The following is a 15,866-nucleotide window of genomic DNA, read 5'->3' on the forward strand; positions in this document are numbered from 1 at the left end:
GAATCTCAAGAGAAAGTGGGTCATGCAGCAAGACAATAACCCTGAGCACACGTGTCATTCCAAAGAATGATTAAAGAAAAATAAAGTTAATGTTCTGGAATGGCCAAGTCAAAGTCCTGACCTTAATACAGTAGAAATGTTGTGGAAGAGCCTGAAGCAAGCAGTTCATGTGAGAAAACCCACCAACATCCTAGAGTTGAAGCTGTTCTGGACTGAGGAACGGGATAAAAATCCTCCAAGTCGATGTGCAGGACTGATCAACAGTTACCCCAAACGTTTATCTGCAGTTATTACTGCACAAGGAGCTCACACCGCTTACTGAAAGCACAGGTGCACATACTTTTACCCCTCACAGATATGTAATACTGGATCATTTTTCTCAATAAATAACTGAGCAAGTATAATATTAATATATATTATTGTTATATATTATTATAATATACCAGAGCTTGATGCAGAGCGAGCACTTTCGGCCCCTCATGAAGCATTTGGTGTTAAAGGATCGTTCTGATCAGGTGGAGGAGATGGTTAACTACCTGAAAAATCAGATCAGGCAAGTTGTTCCTAAATATCACAGTTTTCATGCTGACCTCACAGTTTTTAAGTTAGACTTTGTTCCAGACTGCTTAAATGATAGCTCATTTAAAAGCAATTAATCACACTACTTTTTGAGAAACAGGATATTTTATGAGCACCAACATGTTTTCATTTCACAAAAAACTTGCTTTATAAATGTCTCAGATTTGGCATCATGCATCTCTGAGATTACAACAGTCAGTAGAATATCAATAACATTCTATTTCATGATAATAATAAAACATTAATTCACATCAGTTTCATTTCTATAAATCACTTCTAACAATAGACATTGCTAGAAAGCAGCTTTACAGAAATCCAGAGAGCGCAAGAGTGTGAGGGGGCGTGCAGAGGGGAGAGAGTGAGAGAACCCTTGGAGAGAGAGAGAATCCTAGGTTAGACAGAGAGAGAGAGAGAGAGAGAGAGAGAGAGAGAGAGAGAGAGAGAGAGAGAACCCTAGGTGAGGGAGAGAAAACCTTTGGGGAGAGAGAGAGAGAGAGAGAGAGAGAGAGAGAGAGAGAGAGAGAATCCTAGGTGAGACAGAGAGTGAGAGAGAGAGAGAGAACCCTAGGTGAGAGAGAGAAAACCCTTGGAGAGAGGGAGAGAGAGAGAATCCTAGGTGAGACAGGGGGAGAGAGCGAAAACCCTTGGATGGACTGGACTTTAAAATATCCTTTAATACCAAAGATTAAAAATTTTTTCCCCCTCATAGACGAATCAATTAAGCATCATGTTTCAGCACATCACATTATCACTAAAAAAAACCTCAAATAAATATGTAACTATTTCCGTTATAATCAACATCACAAATACATTGATTTACACCCCATTTCTGTTTAAATGTTTCAAGGTCATTAACCACCATCCTACACCAAAAACACCATCGTACACCAAAAACACCGTCCTACACTAAAAACACCATCCTACACCATCCTACACCAAAAACACCATCGTACACCAAAAACACCGTCCTACACCAAAAACACCATCCTACACCAAAAACACCATCCTACACCATCCTACACCAAAAACACCATCGTACACCAAAAACACCGTCCTACACTAAAAACACCATCCTACACCATCCTACACCAAAAACACCATCGTACACCAAAAACACCGTCCTACACCAAAAACACCATCCTACACCAAAAACACCATCCTACACCATCCTACACCAAAAACACCATCCTACACCAAAAACACCATCCTACACCATCCTACACCAAAAACACCATCGTACACCAAAAACACCGTCCTACACTAAAAACACCATCCTACACCATCCTACACCAAAAACACCATCGTACACCAAAAACACCGTCCTACACCAAAAACACCATCCTACACCAAAAACACCATCCTACACCATCCTACACCAAAAACACCATCGTACACCAAATACACAGTCCTACACTAAAAACACCATCCTACACCATCCTACACGAAAACACCGTCCTACACTAAAAACACCATCCTACACCATCCTACACCAAAAACACCATCGTACACCAAAAACACCAAAAACACCATCGTACACAAAATACACCATTGTACACCAAATACACCATCGTGCACCAAAAACACGGTATCAAGACTTTACATTTTACACACTGACTGTGTAACAGTTTCATGACTTTCAGCAGATCAACTGTGTTACATTTTCTCTCTCTGTCTGTCTGTCTGTCTGTCTGTAAGTGTGTGTAGGAGATGTGTGTATATAGAGCTCCAGACAGAACACTTGCCCCAGTTGTTGTGGATGGTGTCGGCCGTTACGCTGCAGCTCGGTCTGCAACACTGTCTGTGCCTCTGCTCCAAAGTCCAACCTCCGCTCATCCCCCCCGTCGTCCTCCTGTCCAGTGACCCCGCCCAAGAGCAGGACACACGACAGGTCAGTGCACCACACACACACACACACACACTCACACACATCACACATACACACACACACACCACACACACTCACACACACACAGTCTGCGTGAAGTCATCACGCAGTAATGAGATGCTGGAAATTTCACTCACACTGTAAGTCACACAAAATGACAAGAATAAGAAAGAAAAGCAGTAAACAGTATGAATTATAAACAGTGACAATGATCAGATTGTTTGTTTTCTACACTAGTTTCTAATACTTTCTTTGACTTCTTACTAGGATCTTGTATACTTTTTAACTAATTTTTTACCCTCTCTCTCTCTCTCTCTCTCTCTCTCTCTCTCTCTCTCTCTCTCTCTCTCTCCAGCCCAGTCATGTCTTGATGTCCCGGTCAGCGAGGATGTGTTTGAGGACAGGGAAAGTCCCTCCACAGTTTGTTCTCCAGAGACAGTTTGTTCTCGTACTCTGCCATGTTGGGTAAACCAGACAGCACACAGCAGCTCAGAGCATGGCGAGAAATCCCCATGTTTTTGACTGCATGCCATTCAGAAGTCTGCTTATCATAACACTCCACTTCATCCATGATGGTAGTGCCGTTCTCTCCTCCAGCAACGAACAGGAGATCGTCCAGCACCTCAATGCCGAAGCTGCTGCGCTTGTTGTTCATGGCTGGACCTTGTGTCCACACTTTTGGTCTGAGGATTATACACCTCTACATTGCTTATTTGATTAACACCATCATTTCCCCCGACAGCGTAAACCCATCCTCCGTACGCAACCACGCCCAGTCCACGCCTTCTGATCATCATGGGGGTGATGAGGGTCCACGCTCCCATCTGAGGACTGTAATACTCCCCCGTGAACAAACACCCGTTCCCGTCAAACCCTCCACATATGTACACTTTGCCATTCAGTACTGTAGCACTAGAGTCGCCCCTTCGTTCATGCATCGGCGCGATCATGCACCACCGATCATTCTCAGGTTCATATCGCTCCACCGTCTTCACCTGTCTGATGCCATCAAATCCTCCCATCGCATAGATACGACTGTCCAGCACACACACGCTCACGTCACACCAGCAAGAGTGCATGGGGTTCACCTGAGCCCAGGTTCTGGTGATGGGGTCAAACCTTCTCACACTGTTGAGGAAATCCACACTGTCGTATCCTCCGATGCAGTACACGAAGCCGTTCAGATACACCGTCCCATGATAGGCTCGTGGACTCTCGTCGTCGCATGTGACATTGACCCAACGCGCCGCTCGCGTATCGTATGCTTCTATGGTATTGAGATTCTTGTGGCCATAGCCACCGATGGCCAGCAGAACGGCGCTGGGCAGGCGGAGTCTCTGGAGATCAGAGCTGAGGGGAAGGCTCGGGTTGAGGTCATCGATGCCCATCAGAACTCTGGTGACGATCGGCTTACGTGTCATGTCGTCCATCACTAAAATGTTGTTGCTCACATTGTTCATAAGGTAATCGTGTGTCAATAGCCCCAGACGCACCCTGGGCAGTAACACTCCTATGTGCGCTTTCCGTTTCCATGGCGCATGTTTGATCCACTGTAAGATGGCTTCAAACACCACGCTCTCCTGTTTCACGTTCAGTTCGTCCTTCTCGATGATCTCGCTCAGCTGCTCGACTGTCAGATCCAGGAACTCCTCAGAGAGGCGCACCATCTCCTCAAAGTTGTGCAAGATTAACCGGAAGGCCTGCTGCTTCAACTTCTCGCAGAAGTAGGAGTGAGCTAAATGCCAGATCTTAACGCAGTTCTCGGGACACAGCTGAGCCTTCAGGAACGTGCAGCAGTCGTTCACCAGGCTGTTCACCAACAGATAATCAGCAGCGATCAGCAGCTTAAACACGTTTTTCTCCGTGATGTTAACACGTCTTATATACGCGTACTCCACGATCAGCTCCATTATCTTGGCCGAAACATTAGGGATGCTGTACCTGAGCTTATCAGGAGGGTACCCGCCGTTGGTGAAGAGAGCCATGAAGTATGGGCTGCAGCCGCACAGGATGTTCTTGTGCACGTGGAATTCGGCGCCGTCCACCACGATGACTGCGTCACAGAGCTGCTTCTCTAACCGCAGCTCATTGATGATGTTGCAGGACATCCCATCTACCTTCCTCTCCATTCCCTTCTCTTCTTTCTGTTTACTCATGTTCTATCCAGTGTTTGTATGCAGGTCAGAGCTACTGAATGTACAGCTTTCCTCTGAATGTGGATTGTCTTGATGCAGATCAGCTTTTCAACTCGGAATGTTCTGATTCCACATTTCAGAATAATAACAGCTCATGATTCCAAGGTTCCAATTCTAATTCTGTAACCACGGATACATACAGGATGCAGCGAACCTGACAGAAACCTGCAGTACAGGAGCAGTCTCTGTGAAATGCTTTAAAAACGTCTTTAAATCCTGCGCATGTCCAAAATGCACACGTCTGGTGTAAAGAACTGTTTATTTTCCTAAAAAAAAAAAAAAAAAAAAAAAAAAAAAAAACCTCCCAGGTTGAATTTCCCAAATAGAATTAATCCTACATTAAAATGATCAAATCTTGATGATGAAATAGTTAATAATGGCTGCATATTTTTTATTTATTTGTTTGTTTAATAGCTTTATACATACATAGATAGATAGATAGATAGATAGATAGAGAGATGTTTATACAGATAAACATTACCTTTCCAGCTTTTTGGTGAGAAAAGTAATTAAACTTGTCCACTTTAAGTAACCTTTTAAAACATTTAGCTGTTTTACACCAGAAATAAATTCTGCACTGATGACCTCTGCTATAAGTTTTGACGCCATGACATTTTAAATGAAATGCTAATTATGTTCTTTACTTAGTGTGGTCTATGTAGGTTTTATTACAGATATTATTTTATTACAAAAAGTGTCATATGATATTTTATATCATTACACTACACACTCTAAATAACACTTTTTTTCCTGCTATAGACAGAATTAAGGATGAAGATTTCTAACATTATATTTCTAACAAGAATAAATATTAAATGAATAAATACCAATTCAATAGTTTAATCTTTTTAACTGACTACACTTTGATCAGTGACTATGATTTTTGTATATGCCCTAATAAACATGCTGATCTCATGCGATTGTGTCCTGTCTCTTCACCTCTAAATCACACACGCACACGAGAGAGAGAGAGAACAGCTTGTTCATATAAGAAAACAAAAATATGCAACAGGTATGCAATGTTAATTCCCCATTCCACCACAGTCCTTCTGCAGACTTCCGCTAAACCGACTCCCCACCTGCTACAGTAATGAACAGTATTACATACTTGACATACCTGGAATACCTGAGCTAATGGGACAATACTGTACAACCTATTCATCCCAATCACTAGTTGTGACTCATTGTGAATTTTCATGACCTTCTGTTGATTTCAAATTTTAAATAAAAAAACCTCAGAAAAAAATGGTCAGACTTTTCGACCCCACTGTATATGTTTATGTAGGACATTTAGACAAGTGCACATTTTTAATCTTAATACCTGTAAACTTAGTAAGTTCACAGCAACTCTTTCAACACTGTCAAATACAACATTCATTCTAAATTGTGCAGTTTTGCTAATAAATTATAACAATTTATGAATCAAAACAGGGTTGAAAGCTTAAAGAGAATTAAAGCCCCACACCTGAGATTATCTAAATAATTTGCTTAATGCGAATTCTAATTCTTTTTTATTATTTTGAGACCATAATTTCAGAGCAGATCAAATTAAAATAAAGCATCTAAGGGAGGTCAAGAAATGTGGAAGCACGTGTGACACTACTATGTAATTTTTATTTATGGATAATGTTATTTTATGATTCCCCTCAAAACTTGAATTCCCTATTTATACTTCTTAAACCATTTCCGGGTTTACATATACGCTCAACGTAATGTCATTTTATGGTTTAAAACCGGTGTCTTACCATAAACTTCTCACCCTCTCATTAAGTCCCACGGGAGTCCATGTTCTTAATCCGTGTATCCATTTAAACAAATGCAGTGTTAGATTCCAACCCTGAGATTGTCAATTGGTTTATCCAGTGTTCTTTAAAATGATGAATCAGTTTTGTATTTTTGGTGTTATTCTTGATGTGTAAATGTTGTTTTAACCTTGCCGCTAGTGTGTTTTTAGTTTCCCCAATATAGCGTTTCCGACAATATGCACATGTTATACAGTACACTATATTGCTTGTGTTCAAGTATAGATTTTGTGTTATGGGTGTACCTAAAATATATTTTATTTTTCTATGGTATGCTTGCCACGGAGACCGCTGCCGGAGAGTTTTAGAGCTGAATCTGGAACGGACCAAGATATCCTTAATGTTTTTGTTTTTTTCTGAACGCCGAAATGACTTTGAATTTTTGTAAAACCGTTAGTTGGTGTTGAGTGCATTCAAAATTGTTTTAAACTTTTTTATTTAAAGGCTAGTGTTTGTTGATTGTAGGTAGTTATTAACAGGATGACCTGTTGGGGGTTTGGCAGCAGGGTGTCTGGAGGTGGAGTCTTTATTTTCCTCAGTGTTGTGGCTTTGATTTGTCTTAAAAATCTGCGACTATAGCCTCTATATCTAAGGGCTTTAAACAGTAGGGTCATGGAAGTCGTTCTCATCCGTACAGATGCGGTGGAAACATTAACTGGGACTTGACTATCCCTTTGAACGTATGCTTTGGATGAAAACTCGATTTGTGTAAAAGACTATGCGTGTCTGTTTTTTTGAAGTACACTTTAGTCCTGAGTGCCCTGGACTGCTCAACAGGTTCACCCAAGAAAACCATAGTGTCTAGAAACTGAATGGATTGTCTATTAGCGTTGTGTTTTATTGTGATGTTTGGATGATGTGTGTTTGCAAGTATGATGAATCAATCGAATTCCTCCATTCCGTGCTGCCAAACCCCAAAGATGTCATCCAGGTATCTGTAGTAAACTAGGCGCTTAAATTTGCATCTGTCTAGAAGGGATGTTTCCCATTCTGCCATGTATATGTTTGTGTATGCTGGTGCAAATTTTTTGCCCATTGCTGTACCTTGGACCTCCAAGTAAAATTGTGAGTCAAATTCAGTCATTCCGCATTAGGCCAATTTCTAAGAGTTGTAAAAGGTATTTATCCGGTCTGTATGGATCCGCTTGATTTCTGAAAACTTTTTGAACAGCTTTCAGTCCTAAGTCTGTTGATATATTTGTGTATAGGCTGTTTGTGTCAATTGTAAAGAGAAATGAATCGTTGAGATGCTGATGTTTTGTATTTTGGCAATAAAGTCATATGTGTCCTTTATGTAGCTTTGAGGTGTTTGTGACAACGGATTTAAAAAAAACTATCAATGTATTGGGCCATGCGATAGGACTCACTTCCGCAGTCCGACACTATCGGGCGGCCCCTGGGGATCTTGCCTGGGATGGTCCATGTTTCTGGTGCAGCATGTATTTTCAGTAATAGATAGAACAGTCTAGGCCTGGGAACATCTGGACCCATTAAATAATGTTTCTGTTTTAGATTGATATATTTTTCCTGATGTAAACTATTCAGGATGTTTTGTATAATTAATTTAGTCTCGGCTTGTAGTGAGCGATTCAAAGGTATGTAATGGTCGGTGTTATTCAGTTGTCTTTTAGCCTCGAACATGTATTGAGCTTTGTCCAAAATGACAATCCCCGACCCCTTATCTGCCGGTTTTAAGATGATGTCTGTGTTTGTTTTAAGTGAACGGATTGCCCTTTTCTGTGTGGGTGATAAATTGTCATATGTTTTAAAAGATCTGTTTGAGCCTATTGCTATGTGATTGTGTTTAATTAGTCGTCTGATGTGTGCGTTACATGCTGCAATTGGCGGTTCCCATTTGGACGTTTCTATGAATGGGGTGGTATTGGTTTGTGTCTGGAAGTCAAAATAGTTTAAGATCTTTAACTTTCTATTGTGCAAATGACCATCCCTCTTAAGACCCCCAAGATCCGACCCACCTGGCATCGGGATGACGGTAAGCCCCTTCTCCAGCAGCAGCCTCTCTCCCTGTGATAAATGAAAAGTTTTGGACAGACTGAAAATACTGGAGTGCGATTGGTCATTGCACATCTCCGTACTCAATAGTTTAATTGATCGCACCAACCATCAAACATACGTTGTGCCGTCTCTGCGGCCCAGTGGATGTGATCTTTCTCGACCCTGAAAAACAATCTGTTTAGTTCCCACAATGGACTACCGTGTGACATAATGTATTTATTCAACACCTCCAAATTCTGCTGCTCCTGTGGAGGTAGGGATTCTGAAAATTGAATAATGGGTGTGTGAATTGTGGCATTTGGGAATATAAAATTTGATTGGGCAGTTCTCCAAAGGCACTGCAGTTGTTTCATGGCCGTTTTGTACGGATGTTGTCCCCTGTTATTTAAACCCCCGGACAGAATTACCTTATGTACAGGTGGATGTGTTTTTTGTTTCTGCAGAATTTTGGCCATGTGTAGGAAGTTGGCCCCCGGAAAGCTGTCGACTTGTATGTTTGGACTTTTGATTTTAGGGATCCGACTGAGATTGGAGTCCCCGATGAAAACTACAGGTTTGCAAATGATGGACCAATCTACCGCTTTTCTATCCTTGTTGATATGTCTGTTTGGTTTATGGTCTAGATCAATGATATCTAAGAGCCTGTGGAGTCTGTGGAGTCCGAGGATACTCTACCAGATTTTGCCACTGTGATATGTTCAGGAGGGGCGGCTTAGGGTTAGGGGGTGTTGTGGATAAAAATGTCATAAAATAAACATGAGGGAGACCTAGTATCAAGTAAAGGGGAGAAGAAGAAAAGACGGGCACCAAGACACACAGAAGCGGTGTGAGGCGGATATTGACTGATATTGAATTGGATTCACACTTTAAAGATCTTAGGTCTTTAAGAGTAATACACTATGGTTTATTAGTCAAAAAGTAGTATACGAGCTGAGGAGTGCTAGCTAACACACACACACACACACACACACACACACACACACACACACACACACACACACACACTCGTACAGTCAAGGGCGGGCATGTAGACATACACACACACACTCTCTCTCGCACACATAACATTATAACTTTATAAGAATAATAAAAAGGAGTATTAAGGTAATATCATAATAATAGAATACTCTTTATTAAAAAAAGAATAATAGGATATGTAGGACAGTAGAAGGGTAATATAATGATATGAAGTAGGAAGTACAGTAAACCGTTTTTCAAGCAGTATAACTATATATAAAATAGAGATATAGAGCAAATATGAAAATAAATTATAAACTAGGAATGCAGGCTCGCAAGGAAGGCCTTAATGTTAAGAGAGAACCATGAGGAGCCATTTATAAGGGTGGCTGAGTCAAGCTGCCCCCCCGTGAGATAATAGTAAGACCAAGGTCACTCTAGATTGTTTTGTCTCTCCACTTTTTGATTCTACGGGTAATTCAAATCCCTTGGTTTTGATTCTCTGGGTTAGTCGAAATCCCTTGGTTTTGATTCTATGTGTAATTTGAAAACCCCTGGTTTTGATTCTATGTGTAAGTGGAATAGCCCTTTTCTTGAACATACCAGTAAGGTAGATGAGCTCTTTTTTTAACCCTATTGGTAGTGATATCATAGTCTTCTTGAAACATATGGGTTATTTACTGGGTAAATACAGTATAAATACTGGAGCTTAAGCTCAGGGTATCAGATCACTTCTGAGAATTCTCATCGGTGTGGATCTCGTGTGGTGGAACGGAACAATAAATCTAGGACCCTTGCTTCTTCTCACTCACGGCTGGTGTCTTTTTTTCTATCTCCAACTGGGCTCAGAGGTAGATGTAAGTATTGGCTTCTATGTCGAATTTTAAGTGTTTTGGGGTAATAGGCAAAATTTGAGCCAACAGGGGGTTAGGGGTTAGGTTTTTTGAATTGCTTATTTCTTAAATAAAATCCCAGATTCGGGTTTATTGCATATCTAATTCTTCCTTCTCTTTTTTCATCCATCATACTTTCAGGGTTTTATCCTGTCTTTATGTGTGAAGAATGGTCTGTGTATCTATCCTGTCCTGGTTTAAAAATGGACTAGTTGGTTTTTAATGGACTATGTATCTATCCTTTTCTGATAAATTGGACTATTTAGGGTTAGGGTAAGGCTTAGGCTAAGGAATGAAGTTAAAGGATGGGGAGATGGTTAGGCTTAGGGTTGGGGTCAGGCATAGGTTTCAAGGTTATGGTTAGGGTTGGGGTTAGGGTCAGTGAAGGGGTTCAAAGGTTATGGTTAGGGTCAGCGATTGGGTTCAAAGGTTATGGTTGGGGTCAGCGATCGGGTTCAAAGGTTATGGTTGGGGTCAGCGATCGGGTTCAAAGGTTATGGTTGGGGTCAGCGATCGGGTTCAAAGGTTATGGTTGGGGTCAGCGATCGGGTTCAAAGGTTATGGTTGGGGTCAGCGATCGGGTTCAAAGGTTGGGGTCAGGCATAACTAAAAAAAAAAAAAAAAAAACTAAAAACCAAAAGTTGGGCCTAGTTAGTACTTGGTTGGGAGACTGAATGGGAATACTAGGTGCTATAAGCTTTTTATTTGGAGCCAGAAAAAGAATGATTAAAAAGGATGCCCTTAAACATGAAAACAGGTATGAGTGTCTAAAGGACTTGGAGGGGAATGACTGAAAAGATGAGTTTGATGTACGTTTTCCTCAGTCTTATGATTTTAAGAATTATTACATTTAATGCAAGAGGACTTTTAAACGTAAAAAAAAAAATGAAAAAATTGAAAGAAATGTGTAAAAGGGAAGATGTGATTGTATTACAAGAAACTAACTGGAGAGATGGGTATATAAGTGAAATAAGGAAAAGATGGAATGGGGAAATATTTTATAACAATGGCGATGATAAGTTTGGCTGAGGAGTAGCAATTCTAATAAAAGAAAATAGAGACATAAAATGTAAAATAGTGTATAAGGACACATTTGGGAAATGTATGGCGGTAGAGATAGAATATGAAGAGAGGAAAGTGGTGGTGGTCAATGTACATGCACCAACAGGGGAGCAGGAAAAGAGAGAGTATTTTAAGTTTTTAAGGGATCAATAAAGTTATTATAATGTGGGATTTTAATACAGTGTTTAGTAAATTGGATATGGCTGAGGGAATATTTTTTTTAAAAATGACACCGGAAAAAAAGAGCTAAAATCATTGATGGATGAAAATAACATGATTGACATATGGAGAGAAAGGAATGAAAAGAAAAAAAGAATACTCAAGGAGGCAGATAGTCGGGAATTTTATGTGCAAAACAAGAATAGACTTTGTTTTATGTACAAGGAACATAAAAGGTTTTATAGAAGGGATGAGGTATGAAGAAACAAGTGATCATAAGCCAATTTTTATGCAAATAGACTGGAGTACAGTGAAAAGAGGGCCAGGGGTATGGGTCTTAAACACAGTGGTTTTAAAGAATGAAGAATATGTTGAAAAGATAAAAGATATCATTGAAAACAAAAAAGAAAATGGAATGTATGTGGAAGATAAAAGAATATGGTGGGAAAATGTGAAGAATACAGTGAAAAAATTTACAATAAAATATTGCAGACAAATACAGAAAAGCAAAAAGAATAAGGAAAGAGAAACAAGGGAACGATGGGGAAAAGAATTAAATGAGAAAGAAAAAGATATACAAAAATTAAAAGTAATAGAGGAAGAACTGAAAGAAATGGAAGAAAATAAAATATCAAGGTGCGAGGCTGCGAAGCAAAGCAAAGCAGATGGTGGAAGGAGAAAAGTGCACAAATTTTTTTTTTTCGATCTGGAAAGGAGAAAAGGGAAAGCTGAAACAATAAAAGGAGAAAATGGAGAAGTAGTAGAAAAAAAGTGAGGAAATTCTGAAAGAAATAAAAGCATATTATGAAATCTATTTAATTCAGAGGCAGTAAAAGAAGAAGAAAAAGCATCATTATTTAAGCAAATAAAAAAAGTAGGAGAGGAAGATAAAGAATGTGATCAAGACATAAGAGAGGAAGAGATTGAAAAAGCTACAACCGAATTAAATAGAAAGAAAAGTCCAGGGATAGATGGTTTGGGGAGTGAGTTTTATATCTTTTTAAGGATTTTTTAACTAGCACCTTGAAAGAAGTATATGATGAGGTTTTTAAGAAAGGAGAGATGAGCCAAAGAATGGGAATGGGGTTGATCAAGTTGATATATAAAAGAAAAGGAGAAAGGGAAGACCTAAATAACTACAGACCGATTACAATGCTCAACACTGCTTTAAAGATTTTAGCCAACAGATTAAAAGAAGTAATGCCAAGCATAATTAAAACAAATCAAGTGTACGGGGTAAAAGGAAAAGACATAGCAGACAACATTAAGCATACAAGATATGATCAGATACATGAAAACCAAAAACAAAGAAGGCTGTGTAATTAGTTTAGATTTTGAAAAAGCTTTTGACAGGGTAGAACATGATTATTTATTTGGAATTTTAAAGAGTTTTGGTTTCGGAAAAAATTTTATTGAATGGATTAAGATTTTATATAGAGGTGCAATAACGAGAATAAAATGTAATGGGTTTTTAACACAGTGGTTTAAAATAAAAAAGATCCATAAGACAAGGATGTCCACTATCAGCTCTTTTATATTCACTCGTATCAGAACCACTAGGACTAGCCATAAAACAAAAAGAAAAAATAAAAGGAATAGGTGTTGAAGGAAGTAAAGAAAAGGACAAAATATTCCAATATGCGGATGATACCACAGTGATAGTAAAAGAAATGGAGAGTGTTAAAAAGGTCATGGAAATTGTACAGATGTTTTGTAAGGGCTCAGGAGGTAAGGTAAATGAAGAAAAAACAGTGTATATGAGATTTGGATGGGTTACAGATTTAACAAATCCTTTTACTTTCAAAGAAACAAAAGAAATAAAAGATCTTTGGTGTTTTAATTGGGGAAAGCAGTGCTGCAGCGCGCCTCGTCTTCAACCAGCCCAAGAGAACCCATGTCACACCCCTCTTCATCTCCCTCCACTGGCTTCCTGTAGGCCTTGATGCTCACCTACAAGACCTTGTCAGGAACAGCACCCTCCTACCTCAACTCTCTCCTGAAGACCTACATTCCCTCTTGCAATCTTTAGCAGTTAGCAGACGTTTAGCAGTTCCAACTCAGCGTGGTGCAAGGTCCCTTTCCAGAACCTTCACACTAACTGTTCCTCAGTGGTGGAATGCACTTCCAATCTCAATCTGGACCGCAGAATCTCTCACCATCTTCAAAAAACAGCTAAAAGACCCACCTCTTCCGTGAACAACTAACCAACTCATAATTTAAATTAAATAAATAAATAAATAAAAATAATAATTGCACTTACACCTCTACTCTGCACTTTGCTTCTTCTGGAATTCAATTAATAGATCTTGTACATTAGCACTTCTTGTATTATTCTCTGCTTGAAATATCGCTTTGCTTGTATTTTTCTCATTTGTAAGTCGCTTTGGATAAAAGCGTCTGCTAAGTGAATAAATGTAAATGTAAATGTAATGAAACCATGTGGGAAGACATATTAGGAGGTATTGAAAGAAGACTGAATCTTTGGAAACTGAGGACTCTTAATTTAAAAGGGAAGCTTTTAATCTTAAATGTGTTGATGGTGTCCAAGTTATGGTATACCTTACATGTGTCATCTATGCCGTTGTGGGCAGAACGAAAGCTGAAGGAATGTTTTTTTAGATTTTTTATGGGACAGAAAGCCACCAAGAATCGCGTACAATACTTTAATAGTTGCAGTGGAAAGGGGGGGGGGGGGGGGGGGGGGTGTTAATGGATGCTGAGCAAAGGAAAAACAGTTTGAGACTGAAAATAATAAAAGAAGTATATGGATGATGAAAATAAAGCAGCATGGAAAAAACAATGGAATATTTTATAAACAAATGTGTGAATTTTAATTGGGGAGATAATATTTTATGGATGAAAACAAACAACTGGATGATGGAAGGGTTACCAGATTTTTATAAGGAAATGATGAGCGCCTGGGGGAAATTTTTAACCAATGTACATTTTAATCCCTAAGGCAGAGAGAACATTTTAAATCAGCCTTTATTCTTAAACAGCAGCATTTTAAATCAAGGAAAATAGTTTTTTTTTTTTTAAGAAATGGTGGGAGGTGGGAATCACAAGGGTTAGAGATGTTTTATATGAATTTAAAGAAGGGTTTTTACCTGCACAGTGTACAGTAGATGCAATGGAGGAGGCAAAAGAGGATTTTAGCAGACAAGAAATAATAAACAAGTATGATGTCATCAAAAAAGCAATACCCAAAGAGTGGATAAAGAGAATTGAAAACATGGAAGAGGGGGGAACAGGAAAAGAGGTCTATGTGAAGGTGGGAGAAAAACTGGCTGCTTTTAAAGAATGTACAGTGAAAATGTTTTATAGCCTTTTTAGAGATGGAGTTTTTAAAAAACCTACTGTAAATGAGTACTGGCAACAGAAATTCAATTACCTTAAAGAAGAAAGCATATGGAATAACATGAAAGGGACGATCACAGAAACAAAATTAGAGAACCTAGAGTATTTTATCAGACATAAAGTCATATTTAAGGACATCCTACTGAACAAAATAGGAATGGAGCAAAGTGCAGTATGTAAAGTATGTAATGATGATGAAGGGTTTTTACATTTGTTTTTACATTGTAAAGAGTTGAAAGATTTTAATGCGAAATGTAAGAAAATAATTGAACAACTGAGAGGGGAAAAAATGAGAAAGACACGGAATGGAATAAAATCATGTTAGGAGTGGATAAAAAGTGTAAAAACAATAAACTGATCAATCTGCTCGTGATGTTAAAAAGTGCAATATGGGAGAGAAGAGTTGTGGCAAAAAGAGAAAAAATTGTAATGGATGTAGAGCGTGTTTTTAAAAGAAAAGTGGAAAGATATATAGAATGTTTGTTTTTCTATTTTAAACAAGAAGATAAAATAGATGAATTTTATAATGTTTTTACGCCAGACGTATGTAAAATGTTTAATGATTTACAATGGAAAGTGCCAGGACAACAAGGGTAATTTTATCATATTAGGAATATAAGTGTTATTTATTTTTATGCACTGACTGTGTTTTAAACTGATATTACAGTGGATGTAAATAATAAATGTTTATGAAGTTAGGATTTATTGTTAAAAAATAATGTACATTCTGATGTATTTTAATGTGAAAAAGTATTTATGCTGTAATATTTTTATTGGAATTTTTGAATACTTTTAATAAAAAAATTAATAAATAAATAAAAGCCTGATCTCATCTGACCTCAGAAGCAAAGCAAAGTTGGGCCTGGTTAGTACTTGGTTGGGAGACTGAATGGGACTACTAGGTGCTGTAAGCTTTTCATTTGGATAAGTGTTTGAAGCACTTTACCTTCTTCTGACATTG

At 38.7% G+C, this 15,866-nt stretch overlaps 2 protein-coding genes and 1 pseudogene across 2 annotated transcripts in view; 2 read left to right on the forward strand and 1 right to left on the reverse strand.

Moving 5' to 3' along the window:
* Positions 1 to 15,866, forward strand: part of LOC108272388 (piwi-like protein 1) — a 496,438-nt gene that overhangs the window by 228,704 nt on the left and 251,868 nt on the right. The window lies entirely within an intron of this gene.
* The window catches only part of atg3 (autophagy related 3), a gene marked incomplete in the record, with an annotated part of 729,311 nt that overhangs the window by 48,900 nt on the left and 664,545 nt on the right, over positions 1 to 15,866 (forward strand).
* Positions 2,784 to 5,034, reverse strand: LOC108261614 (kelch-like protein 10; annotated as a pseudogene).

The sequence above is a fragment of the Ictalurus punctatus genome, chromosome 12, assembly GCF_001660625.3.
Source record: "Ictalurus punctatus breed USDA103 chromosome 12, Coco_2.0, whole genome shotgun sequence".
NCBI classification, from domain to species: domain Eukaryota; kingdom Metazoa; phylum Chordata; class Actinopteri; order Siluriformes; family Ictaluridae; genus Ictalurus; species Ictalurus punctatus.